At 45.5% G+C, this 19,629-nt stretch overlaps 1 long non-coding RNA gene across 3 annotated transcripts; it reads left to right on the top strand.

The window, feature by feature from the left end:
* The first annotated feature begins 1,032 nt into the window (after positions 1-1,032).
* Positions 1,033-19,389, top strand: LOC102556624 (uncharacterized). Of its 3 annotated transcripts, none has more exons than XR_010052178.1 (2): positions 1,033-2,140; positions 10,286-19,389. It is a non-coding gene; the product is annotated as an uncharacterized LOC102556624 (long non-coding RNA). The 3 variants fall into 3 exon arrangements; XR_010052177.1 differs by lacking the exon at positions 1,033-2,140 and adding an exon at positions 3,103-3,416; XR_010052176.1 differs by lacking the exon at positions 1,033-2,140 and adding an exon at positions 3,103-10,152 and having other exon boundaries at positions 10,286-10,755.
* The last annotated feature ends 240 nt before the right edge of the window (positions 19,390-19,629 follow it).

Genomic DNA, 19,629 nt, shown 5'->3' with positions numbered 1-19,629 from the left:
GGATTCCTGCTGTGTTTCTGACTGCTTTCAAATTTCCTCTCTTCTTCTTTCCCCACATCAGTAGCACAGCTGGCCTGGACCGCTTCTTGTGCAGCCGGATAAGCCATACACCACTCCGCGCAGCTGCCATTTGATCCTCAGCTTCTCCTCCTCCCTCCCTCTTAGTCTCCTGAAGGAAGTTCTGATATCAAAGCCCGTCAGCATCCTCTCCCTAAGGGAGTAAGTAGAAGGGAGTGACGTGGAGAGAGGGGAATGAGAGGAATCAGCCAGTCTGGGAAAGGAAGAAGGCAGTGGCTATTTTGATCCTGTCACAGATGTCTGCATAGGACAGTGCCTCCATTATCAGCGAGTTCCGGGGACATTCTCAGGTCAGTGCAACGCCTAGTCCAAAAAAAAAAAAGCTGACCACCGCCCACAAGAGGCTGATCCACAAAGTCAAATGCAAGGGAACCCTCTGGGCCTCAGGATCTGAAATGAAGCATTCAGTGTAAAGACAAGCGCTGGGTAAAGACAGAAACATGGGGTGATATTTGGGAGATATTAAGGACAAAAAGGGAAATTAAATCAATTAACCCATATACAATGCTTGGGAGCAAAGGACCTCTCCCCCACAAAAGGGTTTGGTCTACCGTAATGCTATAGACATCTCCTAGACTGTGGGTGGTACACCAAGAAAAAAAAACAAATTCAATCTGGGTTTGGCTTTTTGTGGGGTGTTTGGGGGTATAGTTCATAACTTCAGCCTTCCGCATATTTGTCGGAAGAGGAAAATTGGATTTCCCAGGCGTCTTTGACCACAGCAGATTTTTTTTGTTTTAAGTCATGAAGCATCTCCTCTGGTGATCTGCGAAACACGGGCAGGAGCAAGCCACAGATGGTTTGAAAAGCAGAACATAAGAAAACAAAAGCTTCAGAAGACTGGCGTCATGGTAGGACGTAAACCCAACAGAAGAGAAAATGCCCTGAAGCTACAATTAGAGGTTCAAACAGGGCTCGGCGTGTGGACGGTACGCATAAAGGATGGAGGTTGTACAATTCCTCACGCTGGGGTGACCCCCCAACCACAAAATTACTTCGTTGCTACTTTATAACTGTAATTTTGCTATGTTTATGAATCTTAATATAAATATCTTATATACAGGATATCTGATATGAAACCCCTGTAAAAGGGTAGTTTGACCCCTGAAGAGGTCGAGACCCACAGGTTGAGAACCTCTGTTTTAAGTACTGGCTGAACATAGGGTCTTTGTTTTGTCTTGTCTTTGAGATGGGGTCTCACGTAGTCCAGGCTAGCCTCTCCCCTTTGTCCTGATGACTTTGAGCATCTGGTCCTCCAGTCTCCACCTCCCAAGTGCTGGGATTACACACACAGAACCCTGTGCTTATGAGTGTATTTAGGGAAACAAAGTTGTTTTACACAGGACTAGAGTGATGTGGAAAGTTAGCAGCCCCCCCCCCCCCGTCTGTCTGCAATCTACTTCCTATTCTGTCTGTCCTCTTCTCCATGCCTGCCCTCCTCCCTTGGCCAGTCTGCCTTCCTCTGTCCAGTCCCCAGGCAGGAAGGGAGGGAGGGAGGGAGACAGATAGGCAGGCAGGCAGACAGACATACATATAGACAGACAGACCAGGAAAAGAGTGGCATGTGGCTGGCGGTGGGATTTAGAGAACCAGGGCTGTGATGCTTCTTAGGCACAAGGAGACCATGTGTAAAACATTAGCTAACAGCAGGTGTCAACCTAAGTGTATGACCAGTCCAGACCCAATCAATATCCCTCACGCACCCTTCGACCTTTACATTTTCTGGCCATAAGCAACAGCAACTAAAATATCCCAAACCTCATCCAGCCATGGTCCAGACAGTGGGCTCCAGGTCTCCTTCCTGCCGAAATGCGACAGAGCCACTCTCGTTAGCATGCTCTTCTCAGCCGTGATTCATGTTCTTCTGGGAGAAAAAAATGTATGTGCTCAAAAGACAGAAACTTGCTCTCATTATCACTTCATAAGGATCCCTGGGCCAGAATACAGAGCTACAGACATAGATTTGTGCTCAACTCACAAGCTCCTTCTCCTCAGCTATCTTCACTGAAAATTCTGTGTTCGTTTAACTAGCAAGGAGAATGGAGACAGGAAGTCACTTACGGTAAGAGTTTCTTCTTTTTCTTTTTCTTTTTCTTTTTTCTGTTTTTTTTTTTAACACAGAAAAAGAGAGGGAGTTCTCTTTATTTATTTAGTTTGTTTATTTTCTGTGTGAGGATGTTTTGCCTGAATATATGTCTGTGGACCACATTCATGCCTGGTGTCTTTCAAGGCAGAAAGGGGGCATTGGGTCCCCAGAAACTAGAGCTATAGAATGCTGTGAGCTGTTGTGTGGGTGCTGGGAACTGAACTCAGGTCCTCTGGAAGAGCAGCCAGTGATCTTAACTACTGAGTCATCTCTCCAGCCCCTACAAGATGGCTAAGTTTTAAGGGCACTGACTGCTCCTCCAAAGAATGCGAGTTCAGTTCCCAGCACCCATGTGGAAGCTCACACCTAGCAGAAGCTCCTGTTCCAGGGGATCCAACGGATACATGTGGGCAAAACACCGATGCATATAAAATAAAAATAAATAATTAAAAAATATTTTTGATTAAAATATAAGCACATTAAGAGTCTTTTTAAATTTACAAATGCACATATGTATCATATGTGTTTGTGTGTGTGTCTGTGTATGTGTTTGTGTGTGTGTCTGTGTGTGTCTCTGTGTGTGTGTCTGTGTGTGTGTTTGTGTATGTGTGTGTGTGTTTGTGTATGTGTGTGTGTGTCTGTGTTTGTGTATGTGTGTGTGTCTGTGTTTGTGTATGTGTGTGTGTGTCTGTGTGTGTCTCTGTGTGTGTGTCTGTGTCTGTGTGTGTGTTTGTGTATGTGTGTGTGTGTCTGTTTGTGGAGGTGTGTATGTGTGATATGTTTGTTTGCTTAGCTTCATCAGTCTTAGGTAGAACATTTTTTTCTTCATTCCTTTTCAAAAATCAAATATTTGATTTGGAAAAAGTCCATGCGATTTGACTAACAAAGTAAAGGGCATTGTCAGGAGCAGGGGGGTGGGGGTGGGGATGGGACCCAGCCAGTGCAACAAGCAGCTTCCCCTGGAAGATTCATGACCACGTCTCCAGACTGTCCTGCAGTTCCACTGTGACTAAATCATCGGAAGCAACTGCTGCTGTTTCCAGTGCTTATCTTTGCCTCGGAAAGAAGAAAACTCAAGGCGTGCAACCCGATCCCGTCACTATCTGGGAAAGAGATCAGCCCATTCGTCATGAGGACTGAAGACAATAGCTGTATGAGGCACTTAGCAATGCAGCTCCCCCATCTCAGTGTTGCAGCCTTTGCAAAGAGAATGAAATCAAATATACACAAGAAGTAGCTGGATGTAGCAAGGGTAAGGTGGCTTGGGTTGGGGTAACTGAATAGAACCTGCAAAAAAAAAAGGGCCGTTACAAAGCCTCTCCAGAAAAGGGTAAGAATTCAACCAACAATACTTCTGTGCCTTCTTTGTGTGTGTGTGTGTGTGTGTGTGTGTGTGTGTGTGTGTGTGTGTGTGTGTGTGTGCATGTACGTGTGTAGGTGCACATGCCTCTGTGTGTGTGTGTGTGTGTGTGTGTGTGTGTGTGTGTGGTTTGTAAGATGGAGATCAGTGTTAGGTGTCTTTTCCATCTCGTTTTTTGAGACAGAGTCTCTCCAGAACCTGGAGCTCCAGCCAGCTCAGCCAGACTGTAGCAAACCCTGCAGGAGCTACCTGTCTCCATTCCCACGAGCTCTGGAGTTGCAGATGTCTATGTATGTCCTGGGCCGTTACTTGGGTCCTGGAGATCCGAACTCAGGTCCCCATGCTTGTGTTGCACCCATTTTACGAGCTATGTGTTTTATAATTCTGGACAGTGCCCAGCAAGTGGATTCTTCTCCTTACCAGCTGCATGAACATTTACATAAGGAAGAGAATTCGTGATTGAGAGCAACGCTAAGAAGTTGCCTCACTTTGATTTGAATTATCTTTTCTCAACTGGGATCATACTGTTGCTTCACAGTGTCCCTGGGACGAGAGGACTCTGGAAGGCCACCTGCCTTAAGAATTAGCTAGCTGCATCGGGCCTCCTAGAAAAGGCAGTCCAGGCGCAGTCTCGGGTCCACCTTCCTCTTCGGCGTGTCTCACAGCCAGGATCCCTGGGTGATTCAAATGCACACAGAGGGCTAAAGTATGCCACTCTAAGTCATCCCCCTGCCTCTAAGCAAAACTGGAAGCACAGATAGGCCAGCTTCACTCACTCAATGACCCTTTTGAGTCCTTGAGAGGAGAGAGGAGATAAGCCTCTTCAAGGAAGTCTCACAAGGGAACAAACTCATCAGTCCATTCAAGTATCTCTTCTTGGAAGCACAGAAGATCAGGTCAAAGGAAAGGAAGCCCACAATGGGTTCAAATAACAGCCACAGACACAGCAAGAGCCGTACAGAAGCTCAGCCCATGGAAGGGAGGAGGAGCTTCACCAAATTATCAGATCCCAAACTGTCTCTGCACTGGGGATGATTTCTGACTCAAGAAGCTTAAAGGCTTGAGACTCTGGCCGTATTTCATTTCCGAGTAGTAACTTTCATCTGGTGCTTCCCTGTGGCCTGAAACGAATGCCTTGGAATTTCTGCAGTGAAGTGGCCAGAAGATTTGAACGTTCATTCTGTAGCTGTCCTGTGTGCTTCATGCTTGCAGCAGGACTGGGATCTTACAGGAGAAGACTCTGAGGGTTGACGGCAGCTCAGCTTTTGAGCAGAAGCTGAGGAACTTGGAGAGTGATGTGTGCATGTTCTAGGGAATCCTCCAATTCAGCCGCACAGTGGAATCACCTACCTAACCCGTGTCTGTCCATCTGTCCATCTCTCCGTCTGTCCATCTGTGTCTGTGCACATGTCAGGGCCAGGTTGTTACTCCTTGGGTGCTGTCCACCTTATTTTATGAGACAAGGTCTTTTCATTGGCCTAGAACTTATCAATTAGGTTAGACTGACAGGCCATCAAGCCTCAGACAGAGATCTGTCCATTTCTACACCCCCAGAATCGGGATTGTGAGTACCTACTCCTACACCCAGTTTTTTAAAAAACAGTGGGGCCATGCCTCTCATCTCAGCAGTTGGAAGGCTCTGTGAGTTCTCTAGCCCGCTTTGTGTAAAAATAGGCGCTGAGTATTGAGTTCACCAGGCAAGCATTTTTCTCCTGAGCTATATCCCTAGCCCTAGATAGGCTTTTTTTTTCCCGAAACAGCTTTCCTGTGCTGTAGTTGACATATAATAAGCCACAGATATTTAAGCAGGCAGTTGAATGAGTTTTGACATAGATACTTATGAAACTATTACCACAGCCAAACTAACCACACTCCAGGTTTTCTCCTGCTTCATTGCTATCCCTCCCTACCTCATCCACAACCACTGTGTACTTCACCATAGATCTGTTTCATTTCCTAGGATTCTATAGAAATGGAACCATCTCGTTGGTGTACACTTTGGGGAGAGGTAAGGGATACCTTACTAACTTCTTTCCACCTGTGTAATTTTTCTGAGGTTTGCCCGTGTTACAGGTATTAACTGCATGGCCTGTGGTTGCTAGGTAATATTTCATTGTACAATGCTACAAATGTAACCATTTGTGGCTGAAACACGTTTGGAATGTTTCTCATTTGGGTCAATTATGAATGATGTACTAAAAACCTTCATGGACAGATAAAGATGTGTAAATTTTCTAATATTTGAGTAAATGAACCGGAAACTTAAGGATTCTTTGGAAAGTTGTGCCGGATGGTGTTTTGCTGGGGCAAACATGTGAACTTCCTGTAGCGGACACAGGTGAAAGGATGTTCTGCTAAAGCAAGCCCGTGAAAGGACACGTGATGAAAGATATTTTGCTAACAACATGCATGTATCTGTCCAACTTACATTGCATAGTTGAGCTCTTCTTGTCTGGATTCCATAAAGAGAAATACACCAAAAAACTTCTGGTGGCATGCTGCAACTTCTTGCTGATTCTGCAAACTCAGGCTGATTGGCAGAGTGATGTCAGCTGAGACAGACTCATGTGGCGAGGCAAGACACATGGAGGACACAGTGATGTTTGGAGGGAGTATAAATAGGACTCAATGGACAGTGAGAGGAACTTGTCTTGTTTATAGAACTAGCTGCCCAACACCACCACTACTACTACTACTACTAATTCTTCTTCTTCTTCTTCTTCTTCTTCTTCTTCTTCTTCTTCTTCTTCTTCTTCTTCTTTTTTGTTGTTTTTTTTTTTTTTTTTTTTTTTTTGAGCTGGGGACCGAACCCAGGGCTTTGCGCTTCCTAGGTAAGCGCTCTACCACTGAGCTAAATCCCCAGCCCCGCTTCTTCTTCTTCTTCTTCTTCTTCTTCTTCTTCTTCTTCTTCTTCTTCTTCTTCTTCTTCTTCTTCTTCTTCTTCTTCTTCTTCTTCTTCTTCTTCTTCCTCCTGCTGACTCGTGCTGATTCAGCTGAGGCCTGGCTGTCTCTGCTAGGTAGTGCCACCACTGCCGTTTCGTGTTTGCTATCCCAACTCTATCGAACTAGACTGCTGGTGTAGCCATGAAGTGCTTAGAGCTGCCGCTGCTGACCTATGAACTGAACTGCCTATTTCCAGACAACACAGGCGGGAGTTGCTCCAGAGAACCTTTCTAAACAGGTCCAGTTCCCCATCTCCTTTCTTTTCCACTACCTCTGGTGGGTAGTGGGCTAGAAAGGAAGTCAAAGCACTTAAGAACCATCATTAGAAGTAGGTTTTGAACAAAATTAAAATTCCAAGTAAATATGAAAATGTGGCAATGGTAAGTTTATCTGTTTGTTTGTTTGAGGCAGGATTTTTCTCTGTGTAGCCCTGACTGGTCTGAAACTTGCTCTGTAAACCAGGCTAGCCTGGAACTCAGAAATCTGTCTGCTTTTACCTCCTAAGTGCTGGCATTAAAAATGTCCATCACCACTGCCCAACCATAAGTTCTTACTTTTTTAGAGAAGCTGCCAAACTGTTTTTGAAAGTAGTTGTACCATTTCACTTGCCCAGCAGCTGTGAATGAGTTCTAGTCACTCCAGAGGCACTCTAGAAGCTGATATTTTTGTATTTCTTTTATTTAAGGTTTATTTATTTATATACATGAGTGCTTTATTTACATGTATGCCTGAATGACAGAAGAGGGCATCAGATCCCATTGCAGATGGTTGTGAGCCACCATGTGATTGCTGGGAATTGAACTCAGGACCTCTGGAAGAGCAGACAGTGCTCTTAACCGCTGAGCCATCACTCCAGCCCCCACCCCATCCCCCAATTTTTAATTTTATGTGCATTGGTGCTTTACCTGAATGTATGTCTATGTGAGGGTGTCAGATCCTTGGAACTGGAGTTACAGATAGTTGTGAGGCACAATGAGGGTGCTGGGAGTGAATCCTAGTCTGCAGGAAGAACAATGTTCTTAACCGATGAGCCATCTCTCCAGATCAATATTTTGGTATTTCTATTAGCCACTTGTTTTAGTTAAAGTTTCTTTTAAAAAATATTTATTATATACACTCTAGCTGTCTTCAGACCCACCAGAAGAAGGCATCAGATCTCATTACAGATGGTTGTGAGCCATCATGTAGTTGCTGGGAACTGAACTCAGGATCTCTGGAAGAGCAGTCAGTGCTCTGCTTTATACTCCTGTTCATCATCAAATAAAGTCCAGACAGGAACTCAGGCAGGGCAGGAACCTGGAGGCAGGAGCTGATGCAGAGGCCATGGAGGGTGCTGCTTACTGGCTTGCTCCTCATGGCTTGCTCAACCTGCTTTCTTATAGGACCCAGGACCACCAGCCTAGAGATCCCCCCACACACAATGGACTGGGTCCTCCCCCATCAATAAGTGCCTTATTACAGTTGATTTTAAGGAGTTTCCCTCCTTTCAGATGACTCTAGTCAAGTTGACATAAGACCAGCCAGCATACCACTCTACTATGTTTATAATAGTAGTATTCATTTAATTTTCCCCAATGGCCACTTGTGTAGGTTTTAATCATTAATTTAAAGTATTTAATCAATGTAGTAATATTAAGTTTATTCAGTTCAAAGTGGAGAGGGGTCAAGGAAGGTACCTACCTTCAACCTGTAGCCTCCCCATGTACATCCACACACATGTAGAAGCACATACATACACCACATGAAAGAAACGTTTGTCTGGATCTTTTTTAACCAGCTTCGATGATTCGAATATGTGAGGGAACTTTGCCTAGATTGCTAAAATGTATTGGCATATTGGTTTTTCATAATGTTACAATACTTTTTCTATCATAATGTTCCTTTCACGACTCTGAACACCGAGCCTGCAGATGTCACCTACCATGTTAGCTGTTGTTCATTTTGGTTTGGTTTGTGGTTGTTATTGTTATTGTTTTATATTGATTGATTGATTTATCTATTTATTTTTGGTTTGGTTTCCTTCGGTTTGGTTTTTTGAGTCAGGGTTTATCCATGGAACCCTGGCTGTTCTGGAACTTGCTCTGAAGACCAGGGTGGCCACAAACTCATAGCGATCCTCCTGCCTCTGTCTGCCAAGTGCTGTGGTTGCAGGTATGAGCTACCAAGCCCGGCTCTTAATTTCTAATGTAGGTGTATAGTGCCAGAAATTTCTTTGTGAATGTGTATTAGATGACTCTCATAAAGCTTGATTGGGTTTTCTATTGATTTCTAAAACCTTTTAGATTTTTCTTTTGATTTCTTTAATCTATGAATTACTTAGAAGTAAACATATAATTTGGGTTGGGGATTTGGCTCAGTGGTAGAGCACTTGCCTAGCAAGCGCAAGGCCCTGGGTTCGGTCCCCAGCTCCGAAAAAAAGAAAAAGAAAAAAAAAATATAATTTGGTTCCCAAATAATAGACCATATCCCAGATAACTTTGTTTGTTGGTTTGCTTTGTCTTCTGCTGTTGCCTTTGTTTATTTAGGGTGCTGGAAGCTGAAACCAGGACCCCACACATGCTAGGCAAACACTAGACCTCTGAGCTACATCCCTAGTCCTCAGATAACTTTCTCTTATCAGTATTTAGTTTAATTTCATTGAAATCAGAAGACACATTTGATTTAACTTTAATCTTTTTAAATTTCTTTTTTATATAGATTTATTTATTTCATGTATGTGATTACGTGTATGTCAGACACACCAGAAGAGGGCATCAGATCCCCCATTGCAGATGATTGTGAGCCACCGTGTGGTTGTTGGGAATTGAACTCAGGACCTCTGGAAGGAGGTGCTCTTCACTGCTGAGCCATCTTCCCAGCCCCTTTTTAATTTTCTTAAAACTAGGCTTGTAGCTCTACAACCTACAAAATGTTCTGTCTTAGAAAAGTATATTTGCTGGTGTTGCATGGAGTATGTCCCAATGTCAGGTCAGTCAGTGGGGTGACATTGTTGATCATTATGGGGCAGTGCCATCCCGTTTCCTCAGATTGTCTGCTTCTTGCTCTTGATTGAGAGGAGAGGGTGAGAGAAACCTACTGAAATCTCCCAGGAAACTTGTGGCCTTGGGGCTGGAAGACAGAGTCTGAGGCAGTAACAGTAACGTGCACCACGAGTGACCTAAGAAGCCTGCATTGGGGTGGGAGGCAGAGACAGCAGTGTCCCCAGGAGCTCAGAAGCCAGCCTGGCAAATGCAGAGTGAGCAAGAGAGCTGCCTTGAGCAAGATAAAAAGTGCAAACCAACCCCGGAGGTTGTTCTCTAACCTCCACCAGCTCGCACACTCATGCACATCAACATCACACACACACACACACACACACACACACACACACACACACACACACACGCGGATCGTAGCTCTGCTCATTTCTCCTTTGTGTTTCTTAGCATCCTTGTGACCAGGTCACATGCTCACCCAGTTAATCCAGGCTCCCTGCAGGTTTAAACCAGGCATCAGGATGTCTTTTTATTAACTCACCTAGGGATTTAAGTGTGCAGCCCAGCTTGTGAACCACACTGTCTTACATAGTCCCCTTTGTAGGTTTAAGAGATTCGGGAAGAGAACAGTGAAATCTCCTTGAATCTGGAAACTAAGCTGGGCTATTCTAACCACACTCTCTCATCTAATCTGTGGACCTGCCCTTGAGGTAAACACTATCAGATTCCAGCGTACTGAAAACGAATGAGACTCGTCTGAATGGAATCAAGCTGGGGTGAAGTTTCCTAAGTTTCCTAACTCAGAGCCTATCACATTTGTTTGCTCGGTTTTGTTTTTCCCAGGAGGTGTGTGGACGGTCGACACATTTACATTTCTATCCTGACCTGCTAATACACAACCTGGAGTTGTGGGGCAAGAGCTGCCTTCAACCCAAACACTCATTTTCACCACAGATTCTGCACCCGAAGACAACAGCAAAGTTTTTCTTTCTTCCCTTCGAAGATCTAAGGGTCATGGTTCAGCTGACCACACAGCGATCAGCAACCTGCCTTTTTCAAGTTCCATCCACAGTCTACGGTTTAAGCCATGCCGTGATTAACCCTGACACGTGGCCTCTTCTCCAGAAAACCCTTCCAGGCTGCAGACAAGTCTGTCTTACTCAATTAAATACTGGCTGCCTGGATCCGGATTTGGCCGGAAGCTACCCTAAAGGACTTGATGTTGAAAGAAGACTGTCTTTGGGGGGAAGGTAGACGTTTCCCGTGTGTAAAAGTTGCTTTGTGTTACATTGTCTTACATTGTCTTTTGTTCATGCCTCTGTGTTGTGTGTTTTGTGTTACATTGTTTTGGTTTGGTTTTACACCTGTGGGGTGTGTCTGTGTGTGTGTGTGTGCGCGCGTGCAGGTGCCTGTGTTTGCATATGTGCATATGTTTCTGAGTGTATATGAGTATATGCATGTGGAGGACAGAAGTTGATATCGGGTGTCTTCCTCTATAACTCTCTGCCTTATCTTTTGGGGCAAGGTCTCTCACTGAACCTAATACTCATCAATTTGGCTAGGCTAGCAAGCCAGCAAGCCCCCAGGGATCCTTGTGGTTCTCCCTCCCCAGATCTAGGATTACAGATGCTCAGCATGTTTAAGTGGACACTAGGGATCTAAAATCAGTCCTCACATTGGCAATGAACCATCTCTCCAGCCTGCTTTGGTTTTGGGGTTTCTTTATTTTGGGGTGTGTGTGTGTGTGTGTGTGTGTGTGTGTGTGTGTGTGTGTGCGTTTCCAAATGAAAGCATCCTACGATCAATTAATTTAGGCAAGAATTAATTTTATTTAATTAATTTTAAATCAGGAATCCACATGCCTGAGAGGATGAGGCAGAACCTTCGGGGGTGAGTTTGAGGCCAATTTGGACGACAGCCAGACCTTGCCTCCATCAATCCATTTATCATTAAATCAGTAGTAATTTTAGTCATTCCTCTGGGTGGATTGTTCAGCCTCCTCCAAGGAGAGGATGGGATGTAAATAAAAGGATAACTTCAGAGACAATGTCTGTGTGAGGAAATGCAGGGAAAGATGACTGAGGTACCTTTTGTGGTTTCTCTCTTGCTCCCCCTCAACTAGACCAATGAAGCTTTGAGTTTGTTCCTCTTTGTAAACATTCAGCACCAACCCTTTCTCAGTTGTGTTTCCTGTTGTGGTAAGGCACCCTGACGAAGTCATTAAAGGAAGTGCCGATTTGGCTCATAGTTTACCATGGCGGCAGGAGCTTCAGGTAACTGTTCATATTGTGTCTGCAGTTCAAAGGCAGAGAGAGAGGAGTGCTTTGTGTCCAGCTCTCATTTTCCTTGTTGTAGAGTGTGTAGCATCCCAGCTAGGGGATGACGCCACCCACTATGGACAGACCCTTCTACCTTAAGTAACCTAACCAAGACAGCTTCCCACAGACAAGCTCAGAGGCCCGGCTTCCTGGATGATTCTATATGTCATCACATTGACAACTGAGTTTAACCATCACAACACCCCACCCTCAAACTGCCTTTTTTTTTTTTTATCTATGATGTATTTTCTATTTGTTATCCTCATATCCCTCCACCCTGGTCACCTCATTATAAATAAGTCACTTTTTTACAAAGGCAAGTTCAGCCACTCTCGTACACACACACACACACACACACACACACACACACACCTACCTCACAACATTGGATTTTCAGGCACAAATATGACTGCATTCAGAATTTTAAAGGGATGAAGGATCTTCAGACTCAGGTCCTCATACTCGATCAGCAAGCATCGATCTTTCTAGCCCCATAGGTTATATCTTGATTGGTAAGATTAATTTACGGGGTCGGGGAGATGGCTCAGTGGTTAAGAGCACTGATTGCTCTTCCAGAGGTCCTGAGTTCAAATCCCAGCACCCACATGGTGGCTCATAGCCATCTGTAATGGGAATCCGATGTCCTTTTCTGGTGTGTCTGAAGACAGCCACAGTGTGTTCACATAGAATAAATAAATCTTTAAAAGACAAAAGAAAAAAAGGAAAGGAAAGATTACTGGGTGGTGGTGGCGCTTGCCTTTAATCCCAGCACTTGGGAGGCAAAGACTGGCAGAGCTCTGTGAGTTCAAGGACAGCCTAGTTTACAGAGAGCTAATTTATGATATAGAAAGGCAAAGACATTTCAGTCAACCATACAAGTACATGCCTCCTATAACACGAGTATTTAGAAGTCAGAAGCAAGAATGTAGGGGTTTGAGGCTAGCCTGAGCTAGGGGACCCAGTTGGAAAAAAAAAAAAAAAGCAAGGTCCACAAGAAGATAGTTTCTAAAACATCACTCACTGTGTTCTCATAATCTGGAATGATCCAAATGATTTAAGAATATCCTATTCTTTATTCTATTAAAGCCTACACACACACACACACACACACACACACACATATATACATATACATATATGTATATGTATGTATGTATATATGTTTGTCAACTCCTCCCACGCCTTATATAGTGAGCTTGTGAAGAGATCCTCCAAACCCTGGTGCAGACCAAAGACCTACACCCTAAGCCTGAGATACACGTGTAGCTGCAGGGCTGTGAGGAGGGGGTCTAAGAAAGATAAGACCAAATCACCAGTGTCTCAGTTTTCCTCTCTAAATGGCTTCTGCAAGCCAGGTTAAGGGAGCCAAGTTGAAAGCCAAACACAGACAACAGCTGTCGAGGATGTCTCTGTAGCCAGGAAGCTGGGTGTGGTCACCCAGAAGCCAACTTCTAACCCCACCCTAGGAGCCAGTGAGAGGCTGGGAAGAGATCTTCCCGAATTGCATTCCCTCCCTCCCTGCTGGCTTCAGGATCATGCCAGAGACGGGCTGCAAGCTACATGACAGTCCTACACAGTCCCCTTTTGCAATGTTTTCCTGAAGACACTAAGCTTCTGAAAATCCCACATCCAGACAGCCAAGACTCAGGGCAGACCTGCAATGACCGCTTAGCCCTGCCCATAGCCAAGAGTATGAGGCATGAGTCAATGCCACTATCGGTGTCAAGGGGCCGAGTGGACCTGACTTGCATGCGTCTTTCCTGCATTGTGCAAGTCAGGAGTGAACTCCACAGGCATCTCTGTTCCCTTCCACAACTTCCTAGGAGCCCTGTGGACAGGACCATGAACTGTCATGACTCAATTCACCATCCCTTTTCTTGGAAACCCTGGTGGCTCCATTCTCCAGAAAGAATCCATCAAAAGCATTTCTTTGCTGAAGTCATCTGGCAAAAACTCCCATCATCAAATTCCCCATGCTGGGCTCTCTGCTTCACTGTGTAACAACAGACTCAAGGATGGATTACAAATTAATTTTTGTTTGGGGGGGTGGGATTGGTTTTGGGGCTTTTGGTTTGTTTGTTTGATTGAGTTGTGGTTTTGAAACATGGTTTCTCTGTTGTGTGATTCAGGTGTCCTAGAACTAGCGCTGTAGACCAGACTGGCCTCGAACTCACCTGTCTCTGTCTCCCGAGAGCTGCGATTAGAGTGTGGTACCACTGCCTGGCTCTCTTACCTTTTTAAATCATGAAAAATTTCAGACCCTTCCACTGGGGAAGAAAGATATGCACAGCGTCAGTTGGCTTCTTGTACTCTGTGGGCCCCAGGGGTCAGACTTGGGCCATCAGACTGGTTGGCAAGAAGCTTTACCCACTGAGTGGTCTCTCCATCCCTTGCCCGAGTTTTTGAAAAGTGCGGGGCAAATGCAACAGTGTTTCATTCCTCAGTACTTCAGCTTTCATCTCTGGCGAGCACTGGCTTCTCTCTCTAACAACTTCAGCAGGAACCACTAGTTCCTTAGTAGCAACTGGTTAGTCGTTATCTACATTCATTCAATAAACCGTGGAAACTATACTTTTTATTTCATGGAATTACAGTCAACAGAGCAATACTTGGGATCATAAACTCCCCTGAGGGAAAAAAATCAGAAACGCCCTGCCCCTAAGAATACTGTGATTTGCATTTTCACAGTGAAAAGGGGCTCAGCCATCCAGAGTAAGCAGTAGACCGGAAGCCTGCAGCCCTTGCAGGGAGAAGTGAAGGGCAGGCATGGGAGGGGATGGCTTTTCTTCCTTTTTTGGACACTCAGGAGACTTTAAAAGGGCTTTGGCATCACTTCCTTGTCTGCACATCTATTTTTCTTCTTAACTAATTTTTAAAGGACTATTGTCAAGTTCCAGGTAAAGGGAGTACCTTAAAAATAGACACTATTCTGCAGAAACATTTTGGAAAATCCAGTGTCTGGGTGTCTACTAGCATGTGTGTAGAACAGACAGGAACTGGTCTTCATGTACGGTAATCGCAGTGAAGGGTTTTCAATTTTTAATTTCTTTTGTTCTGAGTGTTCTGCCTTTGCAGTCTCCACTTACTCTGCACATCTAGACTCAGGAGAACTTAAAGCGGGTCACGTTCACCTCGGTAAAAGTGGGACCTAAGAGTTGGAGAAGTAGCTCAGTGGGTAAAGTTGCTTGTCACACAAGCCTCAAGACCTGAGTTTGATCTCTAGAACTGGCATGATAGGAAGCAATCACACACACACACACACACACACACACACACACACACACACACACACACATCCATACATGCCTTCATGCACAAAAATGATAATGCGGTTATTTTTTAATTCTTAAGTGGAAAGTCACAAGCACAGCTTGTGGAATGCCTTTGCCTCAAGGACAAGCTGACAAACCCAGCCCAACTCCCCCAAATCCCAAATAGACTTTAGGCCACTACCTGTGTGTGGCTAGGCCTCTGACCCAGATCACCAGCCACTTGACCGGCACAAGGGTCTGTGAACTTTCCCTTCACTTAACTCCTGTTCTTTTCTGCTGTTGCCTTCTTCCGGCTTTTCTTCACTTTATGCAAGAGTGTGCCAGGGGTTAGGTCACTTACACAGAAGAGCCGCCAGGAGCTGGAGTGAGGTGAGGGCTATGCCTAACAAGATGGACAGCGCCTGATAAGCAGACCGGCCCTACGCCCAGCCCTTGCTAAGACGAGCTCAGTTTCTGTAGACTTCAGCTCCCCCGCTGGAAATGTGTTGGGGGTGTCTTCATGATTTATGTCTCTGCCCACTTTGCTCTTCTCTGATCTCTCCACACGAACTCGATTATTCAGTCTGGCTTTTCTGACACTCTGGCATCAGCAGGCAGTCCGCTGCCAGTGCAGAGCCCTTTACTCTGCTCTGTCTGTCTCTGTTCCTCTTATCATAGTTAATTATCAGTTGTCACCACCGCACCCCACCCGTCCAACACATGCCCAGAGCGGTGTGCAAGCACCAAGAACTCTTGCGTAGCACGGAAGGTCTCCTTCAGAGCAAAGGCTTCTCCTTTTCTTCTACATATAAGTGAATCCATAGGGAGATGTTTCCAGAGACAGTACACCCCAGAGTAATACCTCTCTTCTAAACCTCTGTCCCCTAAGGAAGTCAACAGAACATGTGTCATTTGTTCCCGAACTTTGTCCCTGCCTTGCAGGGATCTACCTGACCCTTCCCAACTGCTTGGCGTTAACAAAAACATTCAGGCACGTAGGCGTTTAGAGTAACCCATCCCTCTGGAGCTGTACCACAGAAAGGTGTTCCCTCAACACAAAGGTTTATTACTTTCTTCCCCCACAGAAAAAACACAGGAATATTTCCTTCTTGACTGCTGCTAAAGAACCGGCCAGACACTTCCTCCTTGGCGGTACGAGAAGACTTTACGATAGCGTTTGAAACTTTACCTCCACACACCTGCCTCATAACCTTTCCCTCTTCCAACAGCTCTTCTATTTCCTCAGAGTCAGGGCTTTGTGGCTGCCTCCCCAGGCAGCTGGGGCTCTGGGTCCCTGTTGCTATTAATAATGGATGGGTCTTATTGAATTGCACACCTGCCAGAAACCAGGCACGGCGATTAACGAACTGGCTGGAGTTTTTGGTCGAGGTGGCTGTTTTTTAATTTTTTGTGGGCCGCGTGCATATTGCAGAGTTCGCTTTCTCCTGCTTTCGCATGTTTTCTGGGGATTGAACTCAGGTCATCGAGTTTGTGTGGCAAGCCACCAAATCATCCGGCTGGCCCTGGGCTTGAGTTTTTAGCCAGTCTATCTGCTGCCTGGACAGTCACTGTCTGTACTCAGGGCAGAGTCTGCTTCGTGCCTCTGCTGCTGCTCGTAGACTTTCACAAGTGTATTTGCAGAAAGGGAGTTGGTTTTCCACTCGCAGAGCCAGTCCCTTGCTAGCTGGTTCTTCCTCATTCACCTGCTCCTAATCTGCGGGCTGGGTACCGTGGACTCTGGCCTGTGACTCAGAGCTGCCACCTTCCCTAGATGTGACACCGATGGTGGCCTGAGGGCTGCAGTAGACAGAATAATGATCTCCAAGAATGCCTACATCTTGGAACCTGTGAGTCTGTTTCCTTACATGGTCTTTGCAGATATGATTAAGCTAGGGACCTTGAGATGGAGAGATTACCCTGGATTAGCCTGGAAAGCACGCTGTAATCACGAAGGTCCTTATAAGGGCAGGAGCAAAGCAGGAGAGTCAGAGGAGTGAGGACTGCAGTGAGGTTGGAGGGGCCAAGGAATGCAGGCAGCCTTCGCAATCTGAGAAGGCTAAGAGAATATTTGCTGCTGGATTCGAACCTCCTGAAAAGCGCTGCCCACACTGTTGCCTCCATTTCAGGCTTGAAGACTTCTAGATCAGGAGACTAATCCATATGAGGTGTTTTCAGTCGTCAAGTGTGAGGTAGCATACACCTGCAACACCAAGGTCACAGAGGGAAGCCATTGCTATAAAAAGTGCGGCAGACGCAGCACCGCAAAAGACAAAACTCTAAGCCTGACTGCTTCCTAGTGGACCACCTTCGCCATGTCCTCACGACATACGTTTCAGCCCGCCCTTGTCCCTGCTCCCTTGGATCCTGCTACAGGGAGATACTCTGTAAGTCTCAGCTGGCGTTCACCAGCTTGGTCCTTGCCCTCAGAGTTCCTGAAGAAAGATGAACTTAGCTACCCTCAGGCTGAGCCATAGCAAACTTCAAGTCTCTACGCCCTGTTCTCTCCTCCTCTCTCCTCTTAGGGTTTTATCACCTTGGAACAGCTCTTAGAGGAGGGGGGTGGGGAGGGAAAACAGCCTTAGTCTAAATCTGTTAGTAATTGCCTCTTCCCACAACAAGCTGCTGAGAATTTGAGAAGTGTGAGCTTTTTCTTCTTCTAAGAAGGACCCTCTTCCACCACCCCCCACCCCCAAGTGCATATACTACCTTTTTTTTTTTTTTAAAATTCTGGAGGTCTAACCTAGGGCATGTTGCATGCTAAATCCACATTATACCACAAAGAAACCTTCAGCCAGATTATCTCTTCCTTAAAACTTTTATTACATTTATCTGTTATTTGTGCATGCGTGTGTTCCGATAAATGCCACAGCCCGAGTGTGGAGGTCAGAGGACAACTTGCAGGGGTCACTCCTCTCTTCTACCAGGTAGATCTCAGGACCCAACTCCCACTGTCAGGTTGCAGCCCACGCACCCTCTCAACAGCCTGTCTTTGTACTTTTCTGTTGCTCTTACTCATTTTGGGTTCCGTTGTTGTGGGCAGTTGTGAGCTTCCTGGCTTGAGTGATAGGAACCAAGCTCTGGCCCTCTACAAGAGAAGCAAATGCTCTTAACCACTGGGCCAGGTCTGCAGCCCCTGTTCGTTTTTGAGATGAGGTCTTATGCTGGATAAGCACTCTTCTAACTGAACTACATCCTTAGCCCCTGGTTTATTTCTGTTTGTTTGTGGGGTTTTCTTTTGGTTTGTGGGGGTGGGGGACTGCTTTGTGTTTGTTTTGTGTTTGTTTGTTTGTTTGTTTGTTTGTTTGCCTTTTCCAGACTGGCTAAGTGGATCTTCCTGGCCTAGAACTCACTCTGTACAGAGGCTGGCCTTGAACTCATGATCCTTCTGACTCAGCCTTCTAAGTTCTGGGCTCATAGGTATATACTACCAAAGTCAGCCAGTATCTCTTAAAAAACAAAACAAACAGCACCATTCATTTATTTATTTATTTGCCAGGAAGTGGCATGAACCCGACGGGGGGGGGGGGGGTGGAGGTGTCAAAGGTTAAAGGGCAAAGAGTCAGGTCTCTCCTACCAGGTTAAGTCGCAGGGATAGAATTCAGATAGTCAGGCTTGGAGGCAAAGGCCTTTATCTGCTGAGCCATCTCACTGGCCCAGATGCCTCTTAGTGGTCACACAGGACCCTTTTCTTCTCACCAGGGTTATTTTCCTAACCAAGGAAGAGGGCAAACCTGATCAAGCACGGGCACCATGAGCTAATTACTTCAATTAAAACAGACTCCAACTCTGGGCATTGAAGACTTTCACAAGGAAGAATTGTTGGCTGAAGACTCCAGTTATTCTTACCGCCATTCACTACACAATGCTGGTTGCAGGGTAATTATTGTACTATAAACCATGGTACTTTCTGTACTTGTTTACTGGGCGCCAGGAACGCCACTAAATTTTTTACCTATTTTAGCTCACTGAAGCTTTTCCCATGAGACTGGGACGGCCATTATCCCTACTTCGAAGATGAAGAGATTATGGTGATGGAGATTCAGGACACTGCTGGAGCTCAGACTGCTAAGAGGAGGTGAAGTCAGGGCTCTACAGGGTTGCCTGGAAGTCATGCCCTCTCTACCACACTTGCTGCCCACACTTGATAAAGGGCTTTCGAGTGTACACTGGGTTTCTATTCCCAGATTAAAGATTCATGACCAATTTGACCACTGTGGGAATTACAGGGTTTTTTTTTTTCTGGTACAGGGTTTCTCTGTGTAGCCCTGGGTGTCCTAGAACTCATTCTGTAGACCAGGCTAGCCTCAAACTCAGAGATCCACCTGCCTCTGCCTCCCAAGTGCTAGGATTAAAGGCGTGCACTGCCACCCAGCTAACAGATCATCATCATCATCATCTGGTAAACAGTGTGTGTTTGTGTGTGTGTGTGTATGTGTGTTAGTGTGTTTGTTAATTGCATCCAATTTATTGAAATGGTAAATTTGGAGGTTTATAGTAAAAAGCTGTGGAGAGACTGGTGGCAACATTTATTCTGAAAGAATCGAGGACTGCCACCTCCACTTACAAGCCTTAATAAATGAGAGTCTAAAATACTCTAAGTAGAGTCCCAGCAGAGACT

Source organism: Rattus norvegicus, chromosome 6, assembly GCF_036323735.1.
Source record: "Rattus norvegicus strain BN/NHsdMcwi chromosome 6, GRCr8, whole genome shotgun sequence".
NCBI lineage: Eukaryota > Metazoa > Chordata > Mammalia > Rodentia > Muridae > Rattus > Rattus norvegicus.
The sequence above is the reverse complement of the archived record's forward strand: the minus strand, read 5'-3'. Positions and strand labels throughout refer to the sequence as shown.